The following is a 24,759-nucleotide window of genomic DNA, read 5'->3' as shown; positions in this document are numbered from 1 at the left end:
AACATCCTTAGCCAGCAGAACTCTTATTATCCAGCATTAATTAGCATCTATTTTTTAGAAGACAGAACAAACTTTTATTGAGCGGTTAGCATTCAGACAGGTTATGACATTTGTAGAGCAATTACATTTTTTTTAAACTAAAAAGGCGCCTGCATTCTTATGTATAAAACGTTTTTTATAAGCTGTACACCACCAAGGAATTTTTTATGATACTGCTTAAAGAGACTGAAAACACTAATTAAGATTTAAAATAACTATGGTTCTAGACTTGTAAATATCCTGCGTAGCATTTGGGAAAATGAGCACTGTTCCTTACCATCAGACCAGTGATGCAACTCCTGTGGGGTGGGCCAACTGAGGATTTGACTAAGCAGGTAAGGCAAAGGCAAAGGCAGTTCAACCATCTAGTCCAACCCCTTGTTGAACGCAGGGAATCAAGAGATAAAGCATCCCAATGGATGGAAGATCTGGGACAGATAAAAGAAAGTACCACTTCACACAGTGCATATTTAAGCTATGGACCTCATTTCCACAGGAGGCAGTAATGGCCACCAACTTGGATGGCTTTAAAGAGGATTGGACAAACTCATGGAGGAGAGGGCTATAGGTGGCTCCTGGCATTGGTGGCTATGCTTTGCTTCTGTAGGTGGAGGCAGTGATGCTTCTGAATACCAGTTGCTGGAAGCCACAGGAGAGGAGAGGGCTCTTGTGCTTGGGTCCTGCTTGCCAGCTTCCCACAGGAATCTGGTTGGCCACTATGGGAGCAGGATGCCGAACGAGATGGGCCATTGACATGACTCAACAGGCTCTTCTTATGTTACCTAGCCACCACCTGAAGGCTTCCAGTGGGGCAAAACACACCCAGTACCCTGCCCTGGGTAGAAGACATGGTTGCTTCCTGGAGGATATCAGGCTTTACTGTGTTTTGCATTCAGTGCAATTTTATGTTTACTATTATTTGGGGGAGGTATTGCAAGCCATGGTAGTGGTCTTGGTGGAATATAATCTTATAAATACACACACACACACACACACACACACACACACACACACAGACCATTGATGACAGCTGTAGCTCCTCTGAATCCACTGTCCACACATTTCCTCTCCCATCAGGAGCGCAATCCTTGGGTATTTCAAGCTATGAACAGCTTACAGCTGGTGTTGCAAGAAAGAAGGCAGAACCGCACATACAAGACCTTCCATCTTGGTTAGTATGAGCTGGCAAGGCTTGAGATGTAGCTGCAGGCCCAATACTGTCCTCAAGTTAGGATCGCTCTGCCTGTTTCCTAACAGTGAGAGCATTTAGGAATAAATCTGCCTGGCTTCTGGACCTAAGGCTACAATCCCATGCAAATGTCTTTGAATTTAAGTGTGAATTGAACTCTGTGGGAATTATTTACAGATAACCAAGTACTGGTTCAGTCTGCACTTCTTACACTTAAGACTCTCTGCCACTCTGTCCCCTTCTGTCACATTTTAATACTGCTGTTTAGTAATTTCCCAGGAGAAGAATTCAGGCTGACATTCCTGTGTTCCAAATCCTCTTTTTTGTAAGAAGTGTTACATTAGTTGCCTCTTTATTTATAGCAAGGGGGCTTATTTTATGTTGCTGCATAATTTAGTTAAAAGATCAATGATTTTAGATTTGAGCTTCAAACTCTACAGTGCATGCCATCTGCACCCACTGATTTCTTCCCTTGGAATTTGTCAAATGTCCTCTGAAATAAAAGATCAGCTAAGCTTTTTTTAATGAAATGATCATGAAATGTTGCAACAATTTTTTCCCAAAGAATTTGAACTAGGTAGCTAAGGTAAATAATATGCCTACCCCAGCTTCCATGCTCTCCTGTCTGGTTATTCAAACCATAGTTGTGATGTTATTATGCTTTGTCACTCAGACATGTGCAGTACAATCCTATGCAACTTAACTTGGAAGTAAGTTATTTATTGCCTAAATAAATAAGATGAGGATTGGAGCCCGAGACTGATGGTTGTAAGCATGTTGGAGTTCTCAGGCTGCAATCAGAGCTTATATCAGCAATAATTTTCCTGTACAAAAACAGTGAGTTCAGTCCTTCGAGTGCCAGTACAAAATGGCACCATACACAAGAGAGGTACACCAAGGAAAACCTCAAGGGAAAACATCTGTTTGCAGAAGTAGTAACTAACAGTGGGCAGAGGGAATGAAAAAAGAAGAAAAACAACCCACTGGTGACTGAGTGCACTCCGTGGGTGCAGAATACTGCTGGTTTATTGAGAAAGGAAGACAGTGACTGGTGGAAACCATAGCTGTCAACTATGGAGGAATCCTATTCGGAATAAGGGAATTTCCCTTAAAAAAAGGGAAAAGTTGACAGCTATGGTTGAAATCTTAAATGGGAGAAGTCCATCTTTTGCTGTAGACTCTACTTCTACAAGAGCTTTATTACCATTGGTTGGTTGTACATTATTTGCTTTTCAGCAGCACCCACTGAACCAAACACATGGGGCCAAAACAGACATGACAACAACCATGGGTAACATACTGATCCTTCTAAGCATCCCACAAGTCTCTAATGAAAGCAGGAGGAGAGGAATGTTTATTGTGTGCCCTGACTTTTCACAGGTAGCATTAGCAGTATAGGCTGAAAATGGCGAAAACGGTCCTCTTCAAGCAGGCATTGGGCTGACTAACATCCTATATCCTTTTTTTAAAAAATTGTGGGGTGGGGTGAGGGAAAGGGATACTATTTGTTTGTTTTGTTCTTGTTTTTATTTTCAACCCTTTGGTAACATCCAGTATCAGTTGCCTGAAGAAGCCCCCTCATTTTACCTAATAATACGGCCGGCTTGGGCATTATATTTGGAGAATGAAAGGTGTTGTACTCATCAGTACTCTTTTTCCAAATGGCCTAGTAGAGGTTTGTTCTTGACAGAAAAGCTCATTTCAGTAGTGTCATTTTTCTCACCATCTAGATTACTGCCTCAGTATTCCTTTGGATTGCAACCCAGATGTTGATTCAGCCTAATCACATTTAACTTACAAAACGTTGCCAAGAACACAGTTTGGGGCGGGGATATAGCTGCAGGCAAAGCTCTAAAACTGTAATGTTCCACCCTCACACGCACCAGCATTTGGAGACCTATCCTGCAAATGAGCCTATTTAAATATAGGGCAGCAACTGTGAACATAAATGACTTGGGGATAAAACAGGGTAGCAAGGTGAGTAACAAAAGTGTCTTTCCCCCAAATGCATTCTGTGAAGCGACTCTGGGTAAGCCTGGTGATCAAGTATTTTAGAAAGACTTCCTGCACAGCTCATGAAGCGTGGATTCAGATGACCTGTTAACCTGTTAGTGTGTGTGTCAATAGTCACATTGGGAACACCCTCACTCTTCAAAGCTGAATTTAAAAGCTCCCACTGTTCAACATTCATAAGGTAGGGCTTTTCCAAAGTGATAGTTCCTTACCTTTCAACAAAATCCCACATTCAGATGTAACACTACAGACTGTTTTGATGGGATTTTGTGTGTGTGTGTGTTTTAGGAATGAAAAGGAGGCTGAAGCCCTGTGAACATTTCAGGGAGTGTGTTTATATGTGGGAGGAATTGGGGTAACAAGGAATGGAGACAAATTTGTTTCAGTTTGCTTTGGAAGGCAAGCCTAAAACTAATTCACACTTTCCAAAATAAAAACCTGAAACAAAACACAGCCCCCCTTCAAAATATGCAAACAAAACACAGCAACCCCTCTGAATTTTGCAAAGCAGTACTCCAGTCAAGTAATATGTACAGAAATGCACATAGCACCATATGTAATTAAAAGAATGTACAGAAATGCATTATATTAAGGGGAATAGCTTGGGGGGGGGAATGCAAGTTAGGTGAAATTGCATACAAAAATGGCTACATTAGGTGACATTCTCACTAAAACGCAGATGAAGTTTGATGAGAATTTTTTGACAAAAATTGCAAACGAATGTGGAGAACATGGAAAAATGAAAAAGTGAGGGGAATCAAAACTGGCAGGTTGTCCCATCCCTAGATGTAACTCACTGTCCATACCCAGTGCTTCTGCTAGGGGCAAAGGACAGCTATTCCCCACCTCCCCAAGAAGCCCGACCGGCACAGCAATGCTACCAAACCACATAGCACCTGATGAGGTAACACCTGAGGTACCAGCACTGAGTTAGAAATAAAATTGCCTCCTTTCTTTGCTGTGACCCTTTGTTTCTGGGTGGACAGATTCAGGGATGGCCCTCCCATTAGCTAGAGTCAGCCCTTTCCCCCTCGATTTAAAGAGTAGTAGCTCTGCACCTCCTAGCCTGTCCACTAAAGCAGTTCTAATGCTATGCATGTTCCAACAATGCCAGAGCACTTGCTGCTGCTGCTGCTGCTGCATGCACAGCTGCCCATCTGCCAGCCACTCTCACCCCAATCTATTTGCATTTTCAGTTGATTATTTATTAAATTTATATACCACCCTTCATCCAAAGATCTCAGGGCAGTTCACAAGACAAAAACACAGGATAGAACAGGGGTCACCAACCTAAGGCCCATGGGCCGGAAGCAGCCCACAGAGGTCGTTTGACCGGCCCAAAAACCACCCCTAAACTGAGTTGCCCACTCACTTCCATGGCACCGAAAATCATGTCTGGGCACGTGCATATGCCGAAAATCACATTTGTGCATGTGCAGATGCCGAAAATTGTGGGCGCACGTGTGACCTGGCCCATGGAGGGATCTCTGCGGGACTGATAAGGCCCAGGCAAGATAAACCTTGCTGACCCCTGGGACAGAAGCACAAAATAAGTCATTCAAGTGAAAACAAAACAATTGCCACTGCCACCCTCTCCACAAGTACGTTTAAAAGGCCATAGAATTTTAATCAGCCAAAGGCCAAGTTGATGAGGAAGGTTTTCACTTGACACATAAAGATGTACTGTATAATGAAGGTGCCCAATGAAATTCCTTGGGGAGAGCATTCCACAAATGGGGAGCTGCTGCAGGACCTAATCCCCCCTCCCTCTCCTGTGGGCCAGCTGACAGCCACACCCTACTATCCTGTAGCTCTGCCACTGCAGCAAGGTGGTAGGTGGCACAGGAGTGGGGGGCAGCAGTGTCATGGTGCCATTTACCATGGCAGTGGGGGAGGGAGCAGTGGCGTAGCGTGGGGGGTGCAGGGGGGGCCGGCCGCACCGGGCGCAACATCTGGGGGTTAGGGAAATCCACGGGTTAGGGGGCGCAAATCCATGGGTTAGGGGGCGCAAATTACTTGCCTTGCCCCGGGTGCTGATAACCCACGCTACGCCACTGGGAGGGAGAGAGATTTGCTGTAAGGTTGGGGCTGTGCAGGTGCAATGGTGCAACATGTACTCCTCCCTGATCAAAACTACATTTCACCAATAAAAATATTATCATTTTTTAAGGGTAATGCTCCATTATGGAATCCCATTCATGTGGTTTTCTGTCAGGGACATACTGAAACTACAATGATTTTTAGAGCCCAAGTGATATATTCCATAGGCTTTGGCGATGAAAGAAGACAGACTTTGCAATTTAAATCTCATGTAACTTTGACTTCCTCCTAAAGTATTAATGAAACATTAGCTTAGCTTCCTCAAACAAGATAGTCTCTAAAATATTAAACTTCATTTAATTAAACACTGTTGTCACAAGAGTTAGCAGTCCAAATGTTTCTTTTTTTTGATCAAATAGTAATTTCATTTGCACTCACAAGTTACACTTTATCCAAAGGTCTCTGGCACAGAAATTTACATTTCCTCCAAAAAAACAAAACTGAGGGAGAGCAGTATGAAAGCATTTTGGCAGATATTTGCAAATTAAAGATTTAAATTATCCAGTGGCTATGCTTTAATTCCAAGAAATGTGCACATGCACACATGAACAGACACTCTTTCCATGACAGACTGGAGTGAAAAAGAGATTCTCCATCTGTGAGTAACAAATTCTGGCTTTATAAAAATAGGTTTGGACATGTAGCTTTCGGTCAGGTGCGTACAGGTTGAGGACACTGTGTTTCACAAGAGTGCTACCAACACCCAAGACAATTATTGGTTTTAAACTGTGCTGTACAGCCTTGGTAATACATAGATAATGGTTCCAATCCAGCTAACATGGGCCTGGAGTTAACCCCACTGCAAACTATGGGGTTGATGTGGTGGGGCAGCCACAAATGTCTCTTTCCTGTTCATATATGGAGACAGAGATGGAGGTCTACCTTTTACACAGAAAGGAGCAAGCAGAGAAATGAAGCAAAACTCCCTTCCCTTCCCCATTCTCTGGTACACAGCTTTAAACAGTTTCCTGCAATCTCTACATGTGAATGGGGCAGATATGTGCATAAAATATACCTGGCTGCCTCACCATGTTTCATTTAGTTCCAGGTTTGTTTTGTTTATACCTGGGTAGCCAACATGATGCCCTCCAGATGTTGTGGACTACAATTCCCATCATCCCTGGAGGTTAGCCATGGTGGCCAGGGCTGATGGGAATTGCAGTCCAAAATATCTGGAGAACACCAAATTGGTCAACCACGGTTTACACTAGTGTAGCAGTTCCGCCTTGTTGGGAGAGGGAGTGTGACCGGTGAGCTGTCAAATCCAAGCCCTACTGGACTCACACCAGCGAGGTGGAATGCAGAGAGGAGAATTTAACCTTCAACCAGCCCTTCCATCAGTGGTTGTATTTTTCCAAAGGTTTTCCTTCTCATTGTGGTTGGGGCTGATGTTCCCCTTGTGGGGGTTTTCATATGCACCTGGTTGGCCACAATGCATTTAGAACCAAAGGCTGAACTAAATATGCCTTTGGTCTGACACAAGACAGCTGCTCTTATGACCTCATTTCCCCCCATTCCCGGGGCATGTCATTCCTGATTGAGGACAGCAGGTGGCAGAGTGGCAAGGTTGGAAAAGACTTCAATGCCTTCAATAGGGAGATTTCTGAGGGCAGTCATAACTCTCTGACACTTACCCTGAAAACAAACAAGGTTATTTATTCCCAGTTTTACTACAAATGAGCAAAATGAGTCTGACAAGCTACCAGAGGGAACCAATTCTATAGAGTGGGGGCCACAACTGAAAAGGCCCTGATCCTCAGACTTGCCCACATTACCTCCAAAGGCTAGAAAACTCAGCACAGAGTTTCCTTTCATTCAACCCTATGCTCCAGCAGGAAGGTAAACAGCATTTCCATGCACTGCTCTGGTTTGCCAGAAGCGGCTTAGTCATGCTGGCCACATGACCTGGAAGCTGTATGCCGGCTCCCTCAGCCACTAAAGCAAGATGAGTGCCGCAACCCCAGAGTCGTCCGTGACTGGACCTAACGGTCAGGAGTCCCTTTACCTTTTTAAGTGCATATAGAATTGCAGCCTGAATATTGAAACCAAAGTCTGAGGCTGTAAAAGGACTTCTACTGTTTTGAAAGTATTATTGTGGTTTTGAAAAGAACTGGTCTCATTCTTTGTGCTTCATAAACATAAAAAAGCTTTAGATTGCTCACATGTCTCATCTTGGTACAAATCAGATAATTCACATGTGCCTGAGTACATATGAGGGAGGATGGAGTCTGCACTACATTGCTTTAAATGGTAGAACATAGGAGTGAGGGTGGATTCTGTCTGCCCTGTGTTGTACTTCAGTCCAACATTCTTTCAACTTTGCATTCCCGTCCACCTTTTGGCATGATTGGCCACACATTTAACACCAAGTTTGTGTGTGACTAAAGTGGAATTGGGGCCATGGACCTCTGTTTGCTGTTCCATGAATGAACAGGGCACAAATATTTTTATGCCTGCGTTTATACTTCACAACAATATGAATGAGCCACTGAATAACAGCCGAGTCCCCAGTGAGCACTGAGGAAGGGTGATTAAATTATAATCACATTGGATTAATTAATCTATAATATTTGCTCTTTATATGAAGGAGGGGAAAAAATCTGCCTTCAACATAAAGGTTATGTACTCTTGAGGTCTGCGTCTTAATAAAGAAAAGACTTTGGGGAAAAAGCTTGACAAGCCCCCCAGATATGATATGTCGTAAATGTAGACAGAAGGTTATTACTGATATAAAATACATTCAATGTAATTATCAGCGGCAACAAATAATCACAGGGATGATAATGAATAATTAACATTTTTATATTTCTGTAGTAATGTGTCTAATAGATAAGTGCACAACATTGAATTAATTTATTATCCTATAGCATTTTTTAGTAATGAAAACTGTATCATCAAAATATCTCCTCTATGCTGGTGCAAGATATTGGGCTCCAAGTCACGATAAGGTTTATTTCTTTGTTTTCAGCAGTAATTGTAGGGGGGTGCCCCAAATAGACATAAGGAGCAAATAAAGAAGAAGAAAAAGGCTTGAGCAGTATTCTAAATAAACCAATTCTGGATGTTAACATGGCTTTCATTGAGCAGAACAGCTATTAATATTCAGCCCTACCATCCTAGTTCTTGCAAAATTCACAACAAAGCCAGCAGGAGTTTTGTTTTAATAATGATCTAGGTCCTGTATAAATAGATTATTTTGTGCTCTGCTTCAGCCAGACGCATGCCCTCGTGTTCTTTGTGTTCCTTAGGTACAAAATAAACATACCAACCCCATGATCCAAAGCGCAGCAGGAATCCAGCAACCACACAGAGCCTGAGGCCCCATCTGCACTATATATGCATTTACAGCAGCATCATATGGCTTAAAACAGCTGTGGCAGTTTGTTAAGGGTGCCGAGATTTGTTCGTTGAAATTGGTGCTTCAAAATGGATAACTCTTCAGTGCTAAGAGGCTGTTGACTGGGGTCATCAACATTAAGGAGGGAAGATAGGGAGCCAAATCTATATCTTACCTGAGACCGTAGTCACATAATCAGCTAAAGCAAGGATAGGAAACCCATAGCCCTACAATATTGTTGGACTGCATCTCCCACCATTGCCCAGTCTACGTTGGCTAGGGCTGAAGGGAGTTGGAGTTCAACAACATGGAGTGGGGAGGGCACAGGTTTCACACCACTGTGCTAAGCGGGAATCTCTCCCTCCCATTCATACAATGCTTGGTTTCTAATTAATGTGTTTTGTTTTGTTTTGTTTTACAACAGAAAGTGAAAGCTATAGGCACCATCCAGTAAATATTTTAGGAGAAATGCCCAGCCTCCGCAAAATGTGGGATCTGATTCCACAGCCTAGTATCTACAGCATAGCCTCGGGTCAACCTCTTGTTGTATGGCTTCCTGTTGCTTTCTCCCAACCCACAGCTGCTACGTAGCAGGTGCAAGAGGAGATCTGCCCTCAGTGGTTGCTGTCAAATTACAGCTATCCGAAATCTAATCCAACAGCCAAAGCACCATCTTGAGCTTCTCCACACCCTAAGGCAACCTGCCGGCTGGGTCAGAAGAGTGACCTATTTCTCCAGTGTGGCCAGGCTCTCTGAATAATAGTTGAAAGTTACGGCTCTCCGAGAGTTTGAGCTATCTGAGTCGGGAATGTTTCTAGCTTTTATAGAATGCCAAGGAGGGGGAAATGATTGTCTCGGATTCTTCCTTGTGCTTCATCCTTTCATTTTCCTTCACCAATTTTTCATGAGCAGCCCCATCAATTTCCTTGGCAAAGCAGTATTTTAGCATTTCTGCCCCTACATCTATTCTCGCTCTCCGAGGTCCACTTGTTAAATTATTATGCAAGTGTGATACTAAATCTTACCATTTCATTCAAAGGCTTGTGTTTGATGGGGAGTGTGAGAACATGACAAAGAGGTAGGGAAAGATTTTGTGTTTCTTACTGGACTCTGAGAAACAGAGTGAAGCTGCTGTTGTCTGACTCTTCGTAGGAAACGACCGGGCTGCAATGAATGGCGTCCCTTGCTTTTTCAAAATTGCACAGGGACATGTTTGCATATTTGACAGACAGCAGATTTTCAGCACTTCCTACCAGAGTTGTTCTCTGCTCCTCTTTTAATCTTCGTGGGTCTGCCTTACTTAGTAAGGGTTAGCCTTCAAGTCTGCTTATGAAGTCACATAATCAATTGCCTGAGGTCATTTCGAAAAATCAAATTGACACCTTCCTTCCTCCCTGTTCCAGTGCATATATCTCTTGGAAATGGTGTTATGAAGCCATATGCATGAAGCTCACAAAAACTGGATATGAGGCATTTCATTAAAATCCCATTTCAAATCAGAAGTTTCTTCAAAGGGAGATCAGGGGATGAGATTTAGAAATGGCATAGTATTTTTTCTATGTAGTTTGGGTTTTGTTGCATGGACATTGCTCTGTGGAAGTGCTTATTCATTTCTCTCTCCAAGGAAAGGTTAAAACATAATAGCATCAAAAAATCTGATAAATGCAGGATCCTTTGGGATGGTGATATTGATGCTCGACTGTCATTCATCTGATTGGCAATAGAGACATTAGCTCTATCCAGTTGTTCTCTCCACCCACCCACCTACCCACACACTCATATTCAATTACCATCAGGCAAGAAGGAGATAAGAATTGAGTCCATTGACTCTGCCTTCTTCACACACATCCCCATCCCTGCAGCCCGCCCACCACCCCAATGTTGGGGGCTGAACATCTCCAGCAGCGAGCCTTTTGAACTTGAAGATAAGGGTTCTTGGTTGTTCAGGGAGCCTCCTAGAGTAAAACAGCTCCCTGATGCAGGTTTACAGGCCCCAAATGTGTAGAGGTGCTACGGGAACTGTGACAGGGATGTATAGGGAAGGTTAGGGCAAACAGGATTGCCACCTCTTGAACTATGGTAATTGCACAAGGCAGTGAATGGCTAAATGGTGCTATTGCCTGCTGACATCTTAAGGAGGTGATTACTGGGAGACACAACCCAGCCAGGGCATTTTGCTGCCTGAGGTAGAGCAGCAGATGGTACCTAAGGCTGGTCAAGTTATTTTGCCCTTTGAGGCAGAAAACACCAGAAGTACCTCTGTCCCTCTCTGGCAGTACAAATTTGGTGCAAATAAACTGAACAACTAACATGTCACTGCTTTTTCATGATACCCCAAAGCAGCTGCCTCACTCTGTCTAATGGTAGGGCCAGCTCCACACAGTGAATGCACTGAAACACTGTATAGTTTGCTGTGTCAATAGGATGCATTTTTGTACTCAGTGTTTTCATACAGACAGAACTGCAATAGTCTAAAGTGGGTCCAAAACATATCACAGAGATAGATGTAGATCTATTTTAAAGCAAAGTTTGCTTCTAGTGTTTTGTGACTTCATTTTGTGGAAAAGAACTTTCCCCACGTAGGAAGGAACCATGTGCTTTGATTATGTGGGGAACATCGCACTACTGGACTCCCCCAAATGGTAGTTAAGAGGGAGCACAAACAGAGAGGAAATGCAAGCACTTAAACCAGAATTGACTAGAGTTGCGCCCAAAAATTCTCCTGCATTTTTTAACCATTCTCAATGAATTAATAAGAAAAGAAATTGCATTTTAAGATGATCCATGTGAAAGAAATTTTCCATGAAGTTCAGTTTCTTAGAATGTACACTTTAGGCATATTTACTCAGAAGTAAGTCCCACTGGGTCCATTGAGGCTTATTCCAGGACAACAGCACTTAAGACTTCAGCCACAGAGCTAATTATCATAATCCTTGAACATGCAACAGGCTTACTTACTATTTAATAATGGGGGGAAAACACCCATCCACATTCTGCTATGCACACCAGTTCAAGCATTCCTTAAACAAATTCAGCAAGGGAGAACACGGAATGCAGACTTGCACATGTGGCAGAGTCAACTGACAACACTCTGCCACAAGGTGTTTAATCACAAACATATTCTTCCTGCCATCCAGAAAATGAGCACTCGGCCCCAGGTTCAAGAATCACATGAATCCATCTTTAGCCGTCTCTAAAATGGCTGCACTATCAAAGTTACTAAAAAAGTAATATTCACAGAGCAACGCAGGATTTCTTTAGATAGAAGACTTTCTAGATTGCCAATAATAATAATATAGTATTGATCATTCTCCTGTATCAGATAAGGATGATAAACATTATGGCGATAGATATCCAATATAATCCAATGGAAGAATTTTCATAACATCCATGTATTGAGATTCTAATCTCTTATTCCTTCCATAATGTCAGAGATTATAGGTTTTCAATTATTATTGAGTTCTCTGCCATATCAGAAAGTAGCAGTCACTTGGGTTTTCTAGTTTGGTGCTGTTCATCACTATAATATAGATTAAAAAGCATATGGGAGGGAGGGAGGAGGGGGAGGGAGGAGGAGGGGGAGGGAGGAGGAGGAGGAGGAGGAGGAGGAGGAGGAGGAGGAGGAGGAGGAGAAGAAGAAGAAGAAGAAGAAGAAGAAGAAGAAGAAGAAGAAGAAGAAGAAGAAGAAGAAGAAGAAATTTGGTAAATGAGTGTAACACTCATTTTGGTGGCACAAGCGAAGTTAATTCAATAAACATCAGGTTAAATACCCTGCATTGAATACAAAATAGTGGTATTTGTGACATTTCTTTTATTAGTAAAAAAAGAAAGAAAGATGCTATTGTATGCTAAGAACAGCCATTTAATTTTGGGCTACAGAAGGATGCCCCATTTTGTTTGTTTGTGTAAACATTTATATAACACCCTTCCTTGAGAAACTTCCTGAGTAGCTTTTAACAGTTTCCATAGAAACAATACAATAAAACCTGAAGAATACAACATCCTCCATTGGGGGACGGGATGGACTGAAATAGACAATCACAGGGGCAAATGCTTAGTTATTCAGCAATCACAAGTTTCTAGAGAATGGTTCAACTTCCTTCCTGTTGCGGTGTCTTCCATTTGTTCCACATTCTTCTCATGGAGACTTGATCCTCGCAACCATTTTGCATGATGAAACCAGCCATTGTCCAAAGAATGCCTGTTCTGCACAAAACCAATTAGTTTGCAAAGTGACCTATCACACTGATCTTCAACTGGTGGATCAGTACTCACTACTGGATCTGACCTAAGGTCAGCAGCTCCTACCACCACACAAAATATATAGGTTCCAAAATGCCTCCTTGGGCTAAAGGTGGGTCACATGTCTGAAAATGCTGGAGACTTCTGCTCTATAGCACTTCCTATTTCAGCCGGCGAGTATGGCTCCCTTTTGGAACTGGAGACTGTGTTTTCCTGGTGTGTATGCAATTTCACTGCAGCCTTTATCTTACTCTTAGAATTTAGTTATCACTGAGAGGAGAATCTTCCCATTCACTCTCTATCACCTGCAAAGAGTAGATTAAGGGAGAAGGGTTTTTGATGGGGTTTTTTTTTTAATGCTCAGTCATCTCAGATTGACAGCATGCGACTCTAAATCAAGGATTTCAGAAATCTACTAGATGGAGTTAAAATTCAATCCCCTCCCCTCTTCTTAAATCCTTTCATTTTTCTATCTGTTCTTTCAGAATTGCTGTGTAGGTCCACAATCTCTGCTCTGTGGTTCTTGTAACAAGTAGGATTGGGGCTACTGAATGAAAAGGCATCTGACAAGACGAAGAAATAATGAAACCCCCAGCCCTTCTCCTTAGTAATGTGCCTTCCTCCTAGGCTACACCAGCTGTTTAAACCTTTCCCAAACACCTTTTCCCTCAATCAACTGTTTTGTTCATGCACGCGTGTGTGTTTTCTTTTGGGGATTAGCGGATTTGCTTGCAACCTGCTCTCTTGGATGAAAGGACAGACTTTGGAGTACAAATGCTGTGTCTAGTTATCTTCCTATCCTGGCCGGTCCTTATCGTGTGCTGTACATTTAATAAAAGGGATGGGGCAGAGAGGGCAAGTGGTAAAATGCATTAGCTTTTCATGGCAGGAAACCTGGATCAGAAAGCAGTGTTGGGTCACAGATGCAATGGCTTATGGATGATGCTGCAGCTTCAAGTTAAGCGTTCGTCCCTATCATCATTTTTTTTTAAGCCCACATTTCAGATATTTCTGGCACTTCTGGTAATGCGCCCCCTGGGGAGGGCTGCGACTGGAACAGGACAGCCACAGCAAGACAGCCGTGGGTTGTATTGTGAAGCATGGGCAACCGCACCTGCTCCTATTATGCCTGGCATTCACTGGTGCCATTTTATCTTTCCCAGCACCCAAGATATCTCCCCATTCAACTCCCCTTCCTCTTTATTTTCTGCTTTTATGACACTGAACATTTACATTTTCCATTCTCTCCCAGTCACCCTCTTTACAGCACACCCGGAACAAAGCTATTTTGAGTTGACTTATTTATCATGACGATACAGGCTGATTTACACCAGACGGTTTTTTGTATGGCATTGCGCTGCACTGCGGGCTGGTTTTCACCACACGGCGTACACATCACTTGGCAAGCCTTGTGGGCAAGAGCTGCTGTGACTCCTGAAAGGCACTCCAAAAAACTTAGCCTGCATAGTAAGCCAGCTTCTACCATCTACTTCAGCATTGTATGGTCCAGAGGTACCCAGTGTGTTGATGTACCTCCAGATGTTGTTGGACTCCTGCACAGATAGCATGGCCACTGGTTAGGGATGATGTGAGTTGTAATCCTGGAGGCCACCATGTTGGCTGCTCCTGGCATAGATTACACTCCATATTTAATTGGTATGGATCTGGAATATCTCAAGAAGTGCTTGGTCCTGTGTAAACCCCCTTTGCCCCAAACCCATCAATGAAGTCTTTCTCCAAGTCCCATTACTTTTTGAAGTCAGATATCTCATTGCTGGTGTCCTTAAGATATGAATTTACCCCTAGGGGTGTCTGTCTATTCCTTACTTTAGGATTAAACGAAGAACTGCATTGACCATTCACCACCGGAAGGGAAAATTTCCCCAAATCTGGCCAAGACACATTGCAAGAGCAACATGACACTGCAGCCCCCTCCGCTGCATCCCAGGGCTTTCTTGAGGGTCCTCCAACTTTCAGGGAGGGATGGAGAAGAGGAGGTGTGAAGGTGTCATTGTGTGAGCTGCCCTGCACTCACATCACATTGGATAAAAGCAACCCAATACTATACATGTTCCGTTTTATAAATTTTTATTTTATTTATTTCAGAATGTATAAACTGCTCTCCATTCAGAGAATGTAGACATGTACAGGTGTACAGAAATAGAGTGTAGAATGCAATGCAATGCATTACATGCAATTCTGAGGTCCATGAGCAGTGGTCCATGAGCAGCACAAAAGAGCTGTCTAGAAAGAGGGGCAAACAAAAGGACATCTGGGTACATCTCATCCGAAGAATTTATTTTCAAGGACCAGAACTGAGCCCAGTGTTCTTTCGTACTGAATCTATTCCTAGTTTCCCCCCAAAGTCCATCAGGCTAATTTAGGAAGGGATTCCCCTGCATTGTTGTTATAGTTAAGCAACTACGACTTAAGATATCCTTGGTGAAGTACTGCAAATCACTCAGAAATCTACCAGTAGATCTTAATCTCCCTACTGCCCACTCCTATATGTCTTTAGTTGGCCAGAGAAATTCACAAGGAAGGCATATCTTTTGATTAGTCATTTTTTCATTTTTGTTAATCAGGGATATATAGTATCAGAATATTGAGATAGTCTCAGGCTATCATAACTACTAACCACGTGATATGACCGCCTTGCTAAAGCTAAGCAGGCCTGATTGGTATCTGGATGACAGATTGCCTGGAAACTCCTGTTTAAGTTTCCTTGGGTTCCATGATGAAAGAAAAGAAGGAGATAGATATACTAAGCAAACAAAGATACAGTGGTGCCCCGCAAGACGAATGCCTCGCAAGACGGAAAACTCGCTAGATGAAAGAGTTTTCCGTTTTGGAGGTGCTTTGCAAAACGAATTTCCTATGGGCTTGCTTCGCAAGACGAAAATGTCTTGCGAGTTCCTGCGGGGTTTTTTCCTCCCCCCCCCTTTTCTAAGCCGCTAAGCCGCTTATCTGCTTATCCGCTAAGCCGATAAGCCGCTAAAAGCCGCTAAAAGCCGCTAAACCGCTAATAGCGCTAATTTGCTATGGGCTTGCTTCGCAAGACGAAAAAACCGCTAGACGAAGAGAATCGCGGAACGGATTCTTTTCGTCTTGCGAGGCACCACTATAACATGAACTTATGAAATCTGTTTTAAAAGTATGAAGCTGGCCATATGGTGTCATGGGTGTTAAATGTTCTGGAGTAGGTTGGATGGACTCAGTGTGTAGGCAAAGGCAGCTCAAAACAGTTATTTCCATTGTTCTAAATGGATGAATAGATTGATACTTCATCATATAGATAGCGGATCAGGCATTTCCCCCCTCAAAGTCAAGCACCTTATCACTACACTAAATGCTAATACATCCTGGCCTTTATCTCCTGGCCTTAAGTAGAGCCTTATTAAACCATATGTATAATGCTCACTCTATTAAATGTCAACATATGCTGAATATCTCCTCATATAAGCACAGTAATTTTGTTTAAAAGCTTGGTTGGTTATTGGAGAATTCTACTGCTAATTTCCCAAGGGAACGTTGATTTTCTGAGAAGATAATTCTGAAATCACCCAATTTTTAAAAAAATTAAGGGAGTGTTTTTTCAGATCTTAGAAACAAGGCTCATGAATGCATTATTTTGCTGCAAATATGTGGTTTTGAAATAATGAAACAATGTATAGCATTTAAACTCGTTTTCTGAACCTCTCACATGTCATTCTAGTTTTTTAAAAAATAAATAAAAGCCATTGCTCTAGATCCAGCTAAAATCAGTCTTGACTAAGCCCCATTGGAACAACTTGTTGTTGTTGTTGTTTAGTCGTTTAGTCGTGTCCAACTCTTCGTGACCCCATGGACCAGAGCACACCAGGCACTCCTGTCTTCCACTGCCTCCCGCAGTTTGGTCAAACTCATGCTGGTAGCTTTGAGAACACTATCCAACCATCTCGTCCTCTGTCGTCCCCTTCTCCTTGTGCCCTCCATCTTTCCCAACATCAGGGTCTTTTTCCAGGGAGTCTTCTCTTCTCATGAGGTGGCTAAAGTATTGGAGCCTCAGGTTCACGATCTGTCCTTCCAGTGAGCACTCAGGGCTGATTTCCTTAAGAATGGATACGTTTGATCTTCTTGCAGTCCATGGGACTCTCAAGAGTCTCCTCCAGCACCATAATTCAAAAGCATCAATTCTTCGGCGATCAGCCTTCTTTATGGTCCAGCTCTCACTTCCATACATCACTACTGGGAAAACCATGGCCTTTACTATACGGACCTTTGTTGGCAAGGTGATGTCTCTGCTTTTTAAGATGTTGTCTAGGTTTGCCATCGCCTTTCTCCCAAGGAGCAGGCGTCTTTTAGTTTCATGACTGCTGTCACCATCTGCAGTGATCATGGAGCCCAAGAAAGTAAAATCTCTCACTGCCTCCATTTCTTCCCCTTCTATTTGCCAGGAGGTGATGGGACCAGTGGCCATGTTCTTCGTTTTTTTGATGTTGAGCTTCAGACCATATTTTGTGCTCTTTGGAACAACTTAGTCATGACTAACTAAATACATTAATGGAACTTAGCCAAGACTATTTTTTGCTGCTTAATACTTCTTAAATTAAAGGAGGGGAAAATATGACTTAAAATATAAATGATAGAATATATCGCTGCTGAAAAGATCAGCAAGAAAAAGTGATATTCATATCTTAAGGTCAGAATTCCATGTAAAGATCATTTGTGGGAAGAGTAAACAAATGGATAAAACTAAAAAGGCATTTTCTTAGCTGAGGTAAACCAAGGAAACCACATTGGCAGATGGCATCATGTGACCAAGAACCACTAAAGCCAATAAAGCTAGAGTGGTTTATACAGGTGATAGATCTCTTCTTTCTTCCTTAGCAAGCATTTTTCTTCTTCTCTATGTTTTTTACATCTTCCTAAGTGTATTAGCTTTAATTGCTTCCTCTAGTACCTCCCCACCCCACCCCAATTTCTCTCACATGCTTACACTTCATTTGCGAGAAACCTCTGTCCAGCTTATTTACATGTGAACAACGTGGAGCATCATGTGGTGAGTTTCCAAGGCAGACACGAAATCCCATTCAGTTCTCATTTCCTCTCTGACAGCCACCATTGAATCAATCATGTTTGCCATGCCCCCTTCATGACCACCTATGAGATCCCAAATCACTTTTCATCTAGGGTGTCAATCACACTCAGACCATGTCCACTTTTCATTACAAATGCCCTGTCACGTGACTGGCTAATCTGTCACCCTCTGACAGCGGTTAGTGTGCCAATTGATTTAATTAGCAATCAATTAGCTTGTTACTATTTGGAAGTAATTACCTTTTATAGAGCAAAGAGTGCAGCTGGCCACAGCACTAAAACCCGACTAATAAAACTGCTTTTAACACCCTTCTCTACATGCAAAATCACTAGCTCACAAAGACTAGGAGAATTATTGGTGACATCCACATGACTTGCAGCTCCCAAGGGGATTCCTTCCATTTCTTATTATGCTGGCAGACTTTTCCATTAATGGCCCACAGTATTTATACTTAAGGAGTGGATCTCATTAGAGATGTTGTTAATGTATAAATTATTTAGTTTGAGTGGCTAATATCTGTTGATGACTTTGGGTGCTGTCTATTGGAAGTTCTCCCATGCAAGGCCAATGGAAATCAATGGGAGCTGCACAAGGGTGCAGCCGAGATCCTGTTCAGCTTCCACTCATTCAAAGTGAATGGACAGGAAAAATCTTCCAGGACATCATGTCCTATGTCTTTTTAAAAGTATGCATTTATATATACATACAGAACATGGGGATACTTTTGTTCTGCTTATCCAACCCTTTTGGAGTGGGTTTTGTTCATGATGCATGAGGATGGTGAAAGGATTGGGGTCAGTGTGCAGGGACTAGAAGAGTGGGACCCTTCATCAGAGCCAGAGAGGCTGCCGTCTCTATGAACAAGGCGGGCTCTGGAGCAGTGAGAGGTTCACTCTAGGCGGCTGAGGCAGGCCAGGACACATAGCCCAACTCACTAGCTGGCCAGGTGAGGTTCATTATTTCTGGAGGAGGTGTGTGATTCCTCAGCTGGATTAGGCTCAGAACAGGTGAGGGTCACATGTCTCATCGAGCCTAGATGCTGCCTGGTCTAAAAGGGCAGCAGAGCTGAGGTACTGTTTCTGCTCAACTGCCCATGTTGATGGACCTTGGCTTGGATGTGCACAGCTCTCTATGGAGCTGTGCTTTGGGTTTGACTCTAGACTGTGTTTTCTGACTGTTGGATTTTGGACTTGACATACTGTATACACCTGTGGGACTTGCTGCCAGGTAGGCCGGGGGTTCAGGACAACCAGAAGCTCCAGTTAAAAGAGGAATGCAGAACCTGTGGTTTACCAGATGTTGATGGTTGGCTATGTTGCCTGAAGCTAAAGGGAGTTGGAGTCCAACAACATCTGGAGGGCCATAGGTTCCCCATACCTCAGTTAAAAGCTTCTCATCTAGGAGGACTGGGGGAAAACCTTATTGTCTCAGATCTTGGGTAATCACTGCCCATCAGAGTAGACATTTCCCAGCTATACTCATATTGAAATGTGTTTTATATATCTTAAAAATAATAAGTGGTTCAGTTCAAGTCTGTTTATGTTGGCCTCCCATGTTTAACATTGCGGTGCATGAACTCAACTGAGATTAAGAAAAAGGGAACCCTGACCATTAGGTCCAGTCGTGGCCGACTCTGGGGTTGCAGCGCTCATCTTGCTTTACTGGCCAAGGGAGCCGGCGTACAGCTTCCGGGTCATGTGGCCAGTATGACTAAGCCGCTTCTGGCGAACCAGAGCAGTGCACGGAAACGCCGTTTACCTTCCCATGGGAGCGGTACCTATTTACTTGCACTTTGATGTGCTTTCGAACTGCTAGGTTGGCAGGAGCAGGGACCGAGCAACCGGAGCTCACCCTGTTGTGGGGATTCAAACAGCCGACCTTCCAATCAGCAAGCCCTAGGCTCTGTGGTTTAACCCACAGTGCCACCCGCGTCCCCCTCAACTGAGATTAAAACACAGCAATTAAGTAATATCATTGTCATAGAAACTGACAGACTATTGTAGGTAGATACAGAACAGCAAGGCACACAATGCATGTTCAGAACACAAAGCAACACATCTTGAAACATTGGTATAAATGATTTTTATTAAGTAACAGACCCTTCACAAAAATAAACATGTAAAACAGAGAGGTACAAATCATCACTTAGAGCAATGGTATTTGTTACAATTAGCCCAACAGTACATAAGGTTGTGCATTTTCCTGAACTTGGTTAATTCAGTGCAGAACAAACTCCATGTCTCCATTTTTGATGTTTCTATACTGTGTCTGTTACTTAATAATGAAAACTATTTAAAAATAAATGAAAGGAACATATGTATAAATGGTACAGCTAACTATATAAGTGCTGGTTGTTACTTGAATGCACACTCACTCAAATTTAAAATATTTGACACCAGCCTTCCCCAACTTGGTGCCTTTCAGATGTCTTGGACACCATGGTCTAGAGTTGATGGGCATTGGAGTACAAGGACACTAGATTAGCAAAAGCTACCTTACACAATTCAGTGATGTTGTACTGGAATGAGGTCGAAGAATGAAATATTGAAATAATCCTCAAATATTGAAATCCAAAGCATTTCAATATATATTTTAGTCGCCTTTTCATTTAAATTGTGGAAAGTCTGAAGGAAACAGAGGCATATTTCCCCCCCCCCTTTTCTTCTGAGTTTGCAACCTCACTTGAAGAAGTTAGTTATTATTTGTCACTTCCCCAACATGCATGTTCATTTTTTATATATAACACCCCCCCCCTGCTATCTTGCCATTTCAAATGCTAGTGCAATTGTATATATCCTGCCTGTCTGCCATTAAATTCAATCTGCAAAATACTCCCAAGGCACACAATGACTCGCTACATTAGTTCGGTGGTGAACAGAAGAGTCAGTAATGAGATGAGTAAGTAGACTTGTACTCCATTCATCATCCTGTTTGCTTCAATATAAGTGTTCTTTTATCAGCAGTATTGGTACTGATGTCATCACACAAGGCATAAATCACAGCAAATGTGACAATGTCCTATTAAGGGTCATGGTCTAAAATCATTATTGACAAATTAAAGACCACAGTTAGCCATTTCCCCTCCGGTGTATTCTCATTTTGAGAAGTGGCTAGCACTTCATTGAAGAAATGCAGATTGAATGGTCATTTATAGCCAGGAGTGGCTGCGTGTATTAACATACCAGCCCTCTTACTCTTTATTCCATTAAGAACATGGTAGCACTCAGAAAATACACAGGATCAAGTGGACAGAATCTGATTGTAGGACCCAAGGAATATTGTTGGGCCAGACACTTTCTAGAGACTTGCTTTGGCTAAGGCAGCAACCCTTTGTGTGCTGATCTGGGGGCAAGACCAACTTAATGCAGTGGGACTGATGTGATTCTGAACAATTTTGGTTGGGGTTGGGGCTGCATCCCAACACATCATGGAGAGTACCACACAACCAAAAATAATGACCTAGTCTAACATTCATGGGGAAAGACCTATCAATGAGCAAAACCTCCATGAGCAGAAACAGTACATCCATGAATTTCGGATGCTGAAGACAAACAGGGGAGGACCATCACCGCCATGTAATTCTTGAGTGCCCAGTGGCACCTGCCTGGCTGCTGCTGGAAGCAATATGCTAGACCCAAAGGTCCTTGGATTGATTCAGCGAGGCAGTTATCATGTCCCTATGTGTAGCATATTTTACACTCAGGGTGGGGAAATCTCCAGCCAACATGGTCAAAGTTTAGGGATTATGAAAGTTCAACAGTGTCTGGAGAATCAGAGTTCCCATCCCTGTTTCAGCTGATTATGTGATCCAGTATCAGGAATAGGAAGGAGATTTGCCACCCGTCTGCTTACTGCTGATGATCTCAATATACTTTCTCAGATTTCCACTGAAGAGTTGTCCATTTTGAAGTACAGCCTAAGACCTGCCTTACAGTTCTGGGGTGCACATAGAGATCATATATGCACACAAAGTTCCATAAAAACAGGCTCCTCCAATGTTGTTCCCTCCCTATGCTTGACACCCAGAGTATGGTTTCCATATGTATAGTTCTTTTTTAAAAAGTGATTTTCCAGCCTGCTTAGAAACTGAGGGGCTACAGTACACACACAAGGACTGTACTACCATAAAACACACACATTTGTACCGGCCTGCTGTTCAGCACAAGGAAGGAAATTGTGCCTTACACAACTGCGGAAGCCACACACTTTGCAGCTCACTATCCAGCCTCTGATCCGTTGCTAGCTAACCTCACAAGCAGTGATACACTCTTTCACTTTAGGATATGGCACTGTGAATTTCCGTCTTGCTCTTTTCCCTTGGAAGAAAGTATCTACTGTGCAGTTATATAAGTTTTAGGTTGACACACATTTAAGCAAGTACAGCCATGCAGAATTTGTCTGTCTCTTGCCAGGGCCATGCCATTGAAAGGGTGAAAATTGAGATGTAAAACACACCTCTGTGGCCTTCCACTTGTCCAACACTGATGTAATGACTGTCTTGTTCAGGTGTGGCAGGAAAAGGGTGGTGATGGTTAATCATAGGCTCTTTCTCTGTTAGGCCATTCTTGGCTTTCAAACTTAATTCAGCTCTGTAATTCCACATATTAGGCAATGCAATCCTTTATAATCCTTACGCTTCACAAACCAAATTAGACATTGTTGTAACAAATGGAGACAATACTACCAGCATGAAGTTATCCAAAGTTTATTACTGGTTGTGTGGGCTTTGCGTTGAGAGATTCTGAGCATGTGGAACTTAATTGTGTATTACTTAACCTTCCGTTGGTGGGAAGGACTGAAGAGCTTTGTGATGTTATGCAAGGTCATCATCCTGATCAAGTCATTTATAACCCTTTGCAGTCTTTGTCTGAGAGACTGGGCTCCTCCTCTGCCACAGACATGTTGTAATAGAGTAATTATTGCTCTGTTTCCCATCTATAAAATGGGAATGGTTGCAAACTAGTTTACAGGGCTGACATCAAGCTGGAACACACACCCAATCATAAAGGACTTTGTTGGAATTGGAAATGCTGTAACAAAACCCAAAAAGGAATAGAGATGGAGAAATTTAGAATATAGGTTAGGTGAGAGAAAGAAATAGTAGATGTGGGATATAAATGCAACAAATGAATAATATATATATATAACCCCATGCCTCTTTTTTCAGATGTTAAATCCTACTGTTCTCAATGGGGCTGACTCTCAAATAAGCCTGCATAGAGCTACAGCCTCAGTGTTGTGATTTGTTTTGTTTTTATGATATAATGGGCTGGTCCGTGCCAAGACAGACAATATCTGTACTAGCTTTGTCAGTTTGACAGACAACCTGTTATTTTCAATCTTGACTCCACTCAGCAGTTTCCATGCAATGGCCTGCTTCGTTGACATCTTGACTGCATCACTTATATTTAAGAGAAGGACTGAGTAAAGACTGTATTACTCCTGGCAGGAAAGACATTTACAATGCAATCCTATATCCATTGACTTAGAAGTGAGCCCCACTGAGTTCAATGGGACAATGCTGGCTAAGTGTGCACTGTCCAAGTAAGCTGCAGTGATGCCAGTGTTGGGAGGGTGTATCTGTGGCATTGCCTCATCACTTTGACTCCTACTGCTTGCATCCTTGAGGTGCCACTGGAGCTGCAGCAACCTGGAAAGCCTGGGCCAACTCCAGCTCCACATTCAGCCTTGCCTACCACCACCATCACTAATGGCTACTTGACATTTCTAATGCCCTGCAATGTCCCTGAGAGATACGATACCAGGGCATTGTGGATAATTAACTGTGGAGTATAGCTCCCTGTTGCAGATAATGGCATTGTTCCCGCTGCCTACTACTACCTATAAGCTTACCAGGGGATCCTTCTGCTATCGAAGAATGGCTACCAGGGGACACTTTGCCACCTCCAGCTCATATCTGAAGTGGCCTTCTAAGAGAGGCAGAGGAATGCACATGGCAGCTTCCAGGAACTTCGACCCACTGCCGCCATCTGTTTGCACACACAACCACACCCGGACTGCATGAACAGTTGCCATTCACCATGCATATCTGTAGCATTCATGTCCTTTCTGATGTGGCCAATCGGGAAAGGGAAAGATGGTAAATGGATTCTAGACTTAGCTTAGCTGTTGGCTCCCTTATGGCTCACAGCACGAGAATGATTTGGTGCTGCCAAAGATGTTAGGTGGGAGAATAGGGGAGCCATTCTTTCAAGGGCTGTCAGAGGGCAGCCCTCTAGTTGCAGAGTTGCCCAATACTAGTTTAAAGATAAAGAACCAAAAGAAGGTATAGCAGGTGGGTCTTGAAGGTGCCCATTAACTGTGAGCAGCACCTTGGACAGCAGCCACACAGGTCACCTGGTCACATCCTATGGTGACACAGATTGTATATGCTTAAGTCAGTTTCTGCATTCACATCAATGCATTTAAACCAGCATAGGTGATTTTAAAGCAGATTTGCAACCTCTTTCAACCCCTTTCTTGGTGGTGTGTACATGGGGGACAGAGTGAGCTCAGCAAGCAGTGTGGTGGGTCCACATCTCTCTGTTCCTCTCCTTTGTCCCTGGCAAAGTTCACTGCTGTCAGCCTCTTTATTTCAAAGAGGAGTCATGGTTAGACATTTTTCATCAGATGATCCATTTTTGCCTAGACTGAACAATGGCTCTAGTTCTGTGGCTTCATCATACCATGCTTCAAATCGAACATCCTCTTGGTAGATGTGCATTTAGGCTCACTTATCCTATTCTCCTATACTCAATT

The sequence above is a fragment of the Podarcis erhardii genome (assembly GCF_964252035.2).
Source record: "Podarcis erhardii genome assembly, chromosome: 1".
NCBI lineage: Eukaryota > Metazoa > Chordata > Lepidosauria > Squamata > Lacertidae > Podarcis > Podarcis erhardii.
The sequence above is the reverse complement of the archived record's forward strand: the minus strand, read 5'-3'. Positions refer to the sequence as shown.